General features: G+C 48.3%; 1 pseudogene; it reads right to left on the reverse strand.

Annotated features, from left to right (window-relative positions):
* The window catches only part of LOC119308345, a 7,480-nt pseudogene extending 5,967 nt beyond the window's left edge, over window positions 1–1,513 (reverse strand).
* Window positions 1,514–9,012: the final 7,499 nt, after the last annotated feature.

A 9,012-nucleotide genomic window follows, 5' to 3' on the forward strand; every position in this document is an offset into this window, starting at 1 on the left:
ACTTTACGTTTTTAATCGTCCAGCTAACACGTATAGCTAACCTGCATGGCAACCCGTCTTGGCCATATTCACAGTATAAGCACTCCTTGCCTTGCCTTTTATAAATAAAATATACCGGCAACGTTGTTAATCATAACACATAATGGCGATCACTTATGAATCATATTTCTCCACTCTTCACGGGTATTTCTGCATGTTGCACTTTCCCTCTGTGTAACTCCATCCATAGCATTGCAATCTTCAGCTTTGACCTCTGATCCTTGTTAGTACTTGTCCTAGGTAGTATTGTGGTCACTCCGAGATACCCCGAGTCTGGTTAGGACATGTCCCAAGTATCCTCTTGTCCATGAAAATTCCTGTTGCAATCTTTAAACAAAATAGTAACTGATTAGCTTGGATGACCACTAATTAATTTGGCCTATCAACAAACTATTAGCCAAATTACACCATGAACACCAGGAACCCGTCGTCCAGCACGTTGTTGAGCTCCGCCCGTGTCCTCACGGTCCACCACCGTCGTCTTCACCACCCACAGGAACCGGCAGCCACTCGCCTCCAGCCCGGCGCCGATCTCGTGGATCTGCTCCAGCGCGGCGGCGTTGCGGTTGCCGAAGGCCACGTACACAACCGAGCGCGCCGGCTGCTCGTCGAGCCAGGCGATGGATGAAGAGGCGCCGCCATGTACCGCCTCCTTCTCTGTGCTCGTCGACTTAAGCGGGCCGACTACGAACACCGGAGGGAACCCGGGAACGACCTTGCCGTCGCGCAGGGCGGCGAGTGCCTCCCGCTCTAAGGCGTCAAACGTGTTGAGGAGAATGCCGTCTGCCTCGGCGATCTCGCGGCCGTTGGCGATGAACTGCTTGGTAAAGAGGCTGTCGGGGTTGCGCAGCACGTTCGGGGGGTAATCGACCGGGATGCGTCCAATGCCGGGGATGTCGACGTCGCCGGCGAGGTGGTCGGCGTTGGCGCCGTCGAGATAGGTGGGGAAGTAGGCGAGGAAGGACAGCATGGTCGCGCAGGAGCTGAAGAGGATGTGGCACGGGAGCTGCAGCTCCTTCTTGGCTATGGGGATGACCTGGGAAGCCAGAGTGACGTCGGTGACGACGGCCGAGGCGCGTGGCGTGGCGCCGGCGATGAGCGGGCCGAGGAGATGGGCGGAGCGGCGCAGGGACTCCCACCGCAGGACGAAGGGGTCCGTGCCGGCGAGGGTGGCGTCGTCGAGCGGCAGGAGGTTGAAGTCGATGCGCCGGATGGCGGGGAAGGCGGCGAAGAGGGCGGCGAAGTGCTCGGCCTCGGCCTGCGAGACCATCGGCAGCGCAGTCACGACGGAGATGTCGACGTTGCCTTGGCTCGCGAGGGCGGCGATGAAGCGGGAGAAGGGGAGCAGGTGGCCCATGCGGGCGCTCGGGATGAAGACGAGATGCGGTGCGTCTCCGCCCTGGTCGCCGGAGCTCGGCTTCGCCACGAGAGCCATTGACGAGGTAGCTTGGTCTGTGAGTGCGAGAGTGACGAGTTAGCCTGGTTTGTGAGTGCGAGAGGCCAAGGCAATTATCGGTTCGTTTTAATGGCAGATCCATGGTAGCTCTGCAGCCGTGCTGCGTGTCCTTGTTGTCGGGTAAGTCTCTGTCCTGTGTACATTTGTTTGAGTGATAACACTTGGTAGCTGAGCCATGTGGCTATTTATGCTCCTCCGTGGCCTTTATCAGCCGACTAATCTGCGTGGCCTTTCCGCGTGAACACCGCACATTCATTTTACGCCAAGCCCTCGCATCAAATTTGACTCATAGGGCGCCTCGACCTAAACCTCAGTGCCAAAGTACCAACTGCGTGTCTGGTTGCCGTTTGCTACAATGTCTGCATCAGATACACTTCTCAACCTAGACTGGTTGAGCAAAAACAGATCCTAATATGACATCTGTAAGTTGTTTGGTTGCATGCATCTAAAGTCCCTGCATTAGGTAATACACAAGTGCACTTTTTTTGGTTGGCTGCATTGGCCCTAGCGGCACATGAACATGGTGTTTGGTTGCATACGGCGTACATGTTGTGCTTACCTCGTACCCTAGTTGGTGAGCTTACCCACAATGATCACACCTAGCACATCAACACCACAACACAGCAATGGCGATGAACTGGGCGAAGATGATGAAGTTCTCCAGCTTCAGCCCAAACTGACGATCCACCTTAGCACCTTCCATTTTGACACCTCCAACCTTGTCACTGTCAACACTGCTGCCTTCATGCTTTCGCACCCAGGTGGAGTAAACTTGTTCTGCTGCCTGCTTAGTCTTGAACCCTCTATAGTTGTTGTTGCTATACGATGCCATTGTGCATTGGCTTCTTCCCATGAACTATAAACCCCTGGAGCCTCACCGATGAACACGGCGTATCACTTGCCCTAGAAATTCACAAGAGCAAGAGTTGAAGCAGCAAATCAATGGAGCACACAAGTAGCAAGCAAAGTAGCACACAAATAATGATGGAGCAGAAGAGAAGTAAAGCATGCATGATCATACGGCATAGCAAGTTCAACCTAGCACTACCTTGGTGTTAACCTACCACCACATCCAAAAGAGGGTGTCGTCCTACCACCGCAAGTTCACTATCAGCGTGAGGGGTTAGTATATATCACCTCACCAAAATATATAGACCATCAAATAGTTTTTGAGCCCTAGCTACACAAAATGTACATCGTCATCGTCATCGTCATCGTCGTCGCAACCGCCATCGCCGTCGGGGATCATGCACGCTCACAGGCAGCACTACTCTAGTAGTAGTGCTTGCCCAACCAGCTCCTGAGCCAGAACACCCTGTGAGCATCGGCCATGGCAACGAACTCAACACCCTGGGCCTTGTTGTCAAGCAGGTGGCTGAGAGCTGCCATGAGAGCCTCGTCGCTGAAGCCACCCTGGGTCATGACAGTGCCATACAGGCCAGGGTGGACGCCGAGGGGCTTGCACTCCCTGATGGCTGTTGCCACCTCCTTCACCGCCTCGGTCATGCTGCAAAAGACATTGATCTCCTCCTCCATCAGGCCTCCTCTCTTCCTCTTCCTATCATGGAAGGGGTCAAATGTCTTTTCGAAGGGCTTCGTAGCGGGCTTGTCAGGGCCATCAAGGACCTCGACGTCCGGTGTCCCAGGGAAGTATGACATGGGAGAACCAAGAGGCTCACCCGAGCCCATGGCATGCTTCCCAGTTGCCAGCCCGAAGGAGAAGATGTGCTGCATCTGGCTGTAGTTCTGGATGGGTGTGTTGAGGAACTCAGCGTCCCTTGGGTGGTCCTAAGAATGAAACACAAGTGTTGTTAGTTGCGATTAGGAGTAGGAAATGGTGGACAGTATGAAAAGGAAGAGGGTTGTGAGCTAACCGCAACATGACCGGCGTAGTGCTCTGCCTCCAGAACTATGGAGCAAGTGTTCTCATCCCATGAGGCGCCGGTAAGGTCTCTCGGCTTGGACACTTGGATCCATCGACTTCTTCACTTCCTCAGGTGGTTGTACACCTGGGTGGCAGACACCTCTTGCCCACAGAACTCGAACACCTACTTCGCAACGGTGTTCAAGTGCACCTCCTTGAAGCCCTTGTCAGTCCTAACTCCACTAGAGATGAGCTCACACATCTTGTTCAACACGAACGTGGACATGAACGGCTGCCACTTCATGTTGTTCGACCTACCATCCTTCTTTGCCTTTGCTGCTGCTAGCTTGATTACAGCGCAGCAGCTGGAGGAGGAGGAGTTGGCTCAACGAGCACTACTGGCACATAGAGGGAATCAGACTCGAACACCTCTGAATCAGGTGCCATCTAGGACATAGGCTACGAGTCCTTGACAAATGATGGAGCAAACTGGCTGTCGGACACGACAAGGGCCTAACTAAGATCTTGCGTCTGCGTGGTCATGTCCTACAATCGTAGCACGCATTGATAGTAAGCATAGCACACAACATACCAGACAATCCATGAAAGCAGAAGCATACATGTACATTGTTCATCACTATCATAGTAAGCACATGCTTCATCGCTATCATACCAAGCATACCGGACAACCTATGAGCAGGAACATACATCTATAACAAACAGCATGCTACAAATGGACCACCAATAGCTACAAATCATAGATCTAAGCATGATTCAACACAAGCACAAGGTTCAACTTCAAACTCTACTACTAATCTAGCCTACCACATGCTTGAACATCTAGCCCTACCACAAATTGCAACTGCAGCATAGCAACCAACCATATCAGCTCACAAATCAGACCACTAATCAACCATGCATTTAGACCAAACCCTAGCTGCAGCTCAGATCTAGCTAGAAGGAATAGAGAGAAAGGGGGATTGAACTCACAAAGGCCATGGCTGCAGCTTGAGGACGAGGGGGGCGGTCGTGGAAGATGAACACCGACCGATGAAGGAACGCCGATGTCATGGACCGCAGGCCGATGAATATGCGCCACTTACCTGCTCGTCGGTCTCGATGCGCGTCAGCGGGAAAGCTCGAACGGAGGAAGAATGGTGGCGGGAGTTGGGGCGGTGGGGGAGGGGCTAAATAGGGGTGGACTCGGCGGTAGGTGAGCCGAAATCCTCCCACCGATTTCGGCGACGCGGGCGAGCTCGCGACATCTCCCCTGCTCACACGAGGGGAGAAGCGCGTCACCCTCCCCTACCTCGCCCGAGCCAGGCTCGCGAGCTACTGCCGATTCGGGCGTTTCCCCCGGGACTGGCCTGGACGTGCTTTAAGTTACGTGCGATGTTGGCCGCACAATGAACGCATGCAACCAAACGGGCCACTTTCTTCCCGCGCGGGCCAGGCTGGGCCTAATGTGGGCAACCAAACACGCCCAAGGCATGTGCCTGGGGAGGGGACTTGGTGAAATGGCGCAACCACATTTTTGCACATTGTGTGAACTTGGTGACGCCTATCGGGAAGGTAGAGTTCTATCATTTTCCATGGGAAAGCAAATAATGCTACGAGGATGGATGAGACACGAGAGTTAGCGGGCGAGACGAGCCGCCTAAATAGGTGCCTAGTGAAACCAGGGTGATGTATGCACCTAGGGCATCATAACGAACGGACAATTTGAACCATGATGCACGTTGGGTTTGCGCCGTGGCTCCAATGTTTGTTTTCCTCTGCTCAAGTGCCTAAGAGCATCTCCAACAGCCGCGTTATGTAAGCGTCGTGTTGAAAAAGTAGTGCTTTTAGCGCGCGCGCTACCGCTCCGAGCGTTCCAGCGGACGCACAAAAACTGCGGGCGCGGCATATCTAATTCAGCGGGCCGACGAAAACGCCATCGTACGTCGCTTATTTGCTACGCCCGCTCTCGCGCACTGGACTCTCGAGCTCTCACTCGCAACTCCACCTACCCATCCAGCCGCTGCCGCCGCCCGCGCCACCCCATTTCTTCCGGCGACCGTTTTGACGCTTCCGCGGTATCTCCCCGCGCGGCCGCGGCTTCCTTCATCTCCCTCTAGTCAGCGCTGCCCGTCGCGCGCGGCAGTCCTCCGACGAACAATGCCCGGCTGCCCACTACTACTTGGCGCTCGCAAGGTGTTCGACAAAAAGCCCGCAAGGTATGTATTGCTTCCAACTTCACATTTTTACATGAAATTTGGTGCATGTTGTTTGTAGTTTCTTATAGCCTAGTTTTAAACATTGTAGATGAGTTCATCATATGATTCTTCCGAAGAAGAATGTGATATGGAAGAGGAGGAGGATCTTGCAACGATCCTAGCTATGCACATCAATAAAAAACCAAAGCATGGTGGTTCGGTTATGGGTCGGCAAAAAATTTGGAGGGAGAGGATCGATGCCCACAACAGATTGATGAGGCACTATTTTGTGGAGAATCCCACACACCCCGAGTCGTACTTTCGTGGCCGGTTTAGGATGAGCACCGAGTTGTCCAGGCGAATTGCAGAGAAACTAGCGAGCCATGACCTTTTTTCAGCAGAGGAGGAATGTTGTCGGAGAGCTCGGGCATAGCACCTTTCAGAAAGGTGACATCCGCTTTGCGTATGTTGGCATACGGTATCCCCGCTGATCTAGTTGATGATCACTTAGCCATGGGTGAGAGCCAAGCCATCATGTGTGTCAAGCGCTTCGCAGTCGGAATTGTGCAAGTGTTTGGCCCGGAGTACTTGAGATCTCCCAATGCTGAAGACGTCGCAAGACTATTGGAGATGAACAAAGCTTGCGGGTTCCCAAGTATGCTTGGCTCAATAGATTGCATGCATTGGAGTTGGAAGAATTGTCCAAAAGCATGGCATGGCCAATTCCATGGACAAAAAAAGGGTTTCACTATAATCCTTGAAGCGCTGGCTGATCAAAAGACTTGGATTTGCTATGCTTTTTTTGGAATGCCTGGATCTTTGAATGACATCAACATTGTCAACTGGTCACCACTGATGAGTAAGATTGCAAATGGTGAACTACCACCAGTGCAGTTTGTAGCTAATAGACATACATACAACTATGGCTACTATCTTGTGGATGGCATCTATCCAAAGTGGCAAACATTTGTGAAGCCGCTGAAAAAATCAGAAGGTGAGAAATATCTTGATTTCCACAATGGTCAGGCAGCGGCTAGAAAAAATGTGGAGAGAGCTTTTGGGATTTTACAAGCCCAATTTGCTATTGTGAGAGGACCGGTAGATTTTAGGATTAAAAAAATGCTTTGGTACATTATGCACGCTTGTGTGATCATGCACAATATGATCATTAAGAATAAGCGTGGCCAATATGTAGACTACTCTCACTATGAGCTCTTGGGACATCCCGTGCGAGTGCGGCGGAGGGCTGAAAGGGTGACCCGTTTTATTGCCTCCTATCATGTCATTCGACGTCCGGCAGCGCATAATGATCTTCAAAAGGATCTCATTGAGGAGTGGTGGGCTTGAAATGGCCGCCAAAGAGCATCATGATTTGCGCGTTTGATGTTGTACTGTTGAACTATTTGTTGTATTTGATGAAAGGTACTATTTGTTTGAGTTGTAATAATAAATTGACTATTTATTATTGATTTATTTTGTTTGTGTTTGATCTTCTAGCTTTTGTTTGGAGCGCATATGTTGTTTGTGCGAAAGCAAGCGCTGCATTTTAGCGTGCCTGCTGGAACTACGCGCGCGCTGCATTTTAGCGCGGTTGCCCAGCGCTGCGCGCCGCGCCAAATCTGGTGATGGGTGTGCCGCAAATCAGTTTTTAGCGCGCAGCGTGTTGGGAGACGGTTGGAGATGCTCTAAGCAAGCGTCCTCCAGTGGAGATGGCCCAATTAGTGATGCCTATGTCTACGTGCTCGACTATATGACTAAATGTGGAGCGGTCGCTGCTACATATCGCTCACGGTGAGCGAGAAGCACCGTGTCTGAGTCCGGCAGCTACTACATCGACCTCGGTCGCGAGCACAACTCTCCAATAGCGAGACAGAGAGAGAGCGTAGCTGAGGTTTCTTCCGAGTTCTTTCATTCAAATTATAAATTGGGAAAAGCTTCTCAAGTTTTCAAAATGGTTCATGTTTTTTTAATTCAAAAAATGCTCATGAACACAAAAAAATCACAATTTCAAAAATATCTTCATGACTTCATATTTTTGCAAAATCGAAAATGCTCAAGTGAATAAAAAATATCAAATAACTTTTGATAAATGCGAATGATTTTTGAAATTTATTATATAGAAAATGGTGAACAGTTTTGAAAAATCCAACCATTTTTTGAACTGTAAATAATTTTTGAAATTTCAAAAAAACATGAACACAATTTAAAAGTGTGAACAATTTGTTAAATTTCAAATTAAAATTGAAAATTGTGATTTTTTAAAATCGAAAAATGGAAAAAATAGAAATGTAAAAAGGAAAAAGTGAAATAAAAGTAAAAAGGAAATAAAATAGTAAAATAAAAAAATCGGTTTGCTTGCTCGATTTCAAAAGGTTCCGAAAATCGGTTGTAACAGTTTGCTCGCTCGCTCTCCAAAGTAACCAGCCCAGCCCTCACAATGAGCGATACCTAGCATTTGTGACTATGAGTTCTTGTATTTTGTGCATGGGATACAGTATAGGGATGGAAACACGCTTCCGCCCCCCAAGGGGCCGCGACCCATTTTGAGACAACATTTTTTTGAGCTGTTTCATTTCAATTAATGATAACTGTCAATTTTGAAAAAATGTTCTCAAATCAGAAAAATGGCTTGTGAGTTTTTTTCAATTCAAAAATGGTTCCTGAATATAAAAGAATTCGCGGTTTAAAATTTTCATGATTTAGAAAAACAAAACATGTCTTCGAAAACTATTGATGAATTAAAGATTCTGAATTTGTAAATTATAGGTGGATTCAATAAATGTTCACAAACTGGAAAAAAAGTTTATAAATTTTAAAATAAGTTCGAAAATTTCAAAATAACTATTTGAATTTGAAAGATATCACAAATTTGAGAAAGTTGACAAACATTAAAAAGTAATTGTATTTCAAAAAAAGTGCGCGCACTAGGAAAAAGGGCGAAAAGAATAAGGAAATAAAAAACAGAAAAAAAGAACAAAACATGATGCAGAATAACGGAAACGAAAAAGAAACGAGCTGGGAAGCTTCCCAAAAGCGGGATACATGGGCCGGCCTAACTGCATCGCTGCTGTGCTCCGAGTACCTTATTTATTACTCCCTCCGTCTCAAAATAAGTGTCTCAAGTTTATACAGTATTAATTTTAGCACAAAATTATACTAAGGTTAAGACACTTATTTTGTGACGAAAAGAGTATCATTCATGACACATAATAGCATAACTTTATTACGATATGGTATTATAATATGACACTCATTTTTTTTTGCATTTAATGCATGATATTGTCTATGATACTCTCATTTTGACCTGCCTAAGCGTTATAAAGATTTGGCTAAATGGAGACATACACAAACGAGTTTAATTTCGCCTTTCTCACAAAAAGATGTATGGAAAATAAAAAAAGAACACAACTAGAAATCCGTAAAGGTGAGACACATCATCCAGTAGCAACATGTATGCT

Source organism: Triticum dicoccoides, chromosome 1B (assembly GCF_002162155.2).
Source record: "Triticum dicoccoides isolate Atlit2015 ecotype Zavitan chromosome 1B, WEW_v2.0, whole genome shotgun sequence".
NCBI classification, from domain to species: Eukaryota; Viridiplantae; Streptophyta; class Magnoliopsida; order Poales; family Poaceae; genus Triticum; species Triticum dicoccoides.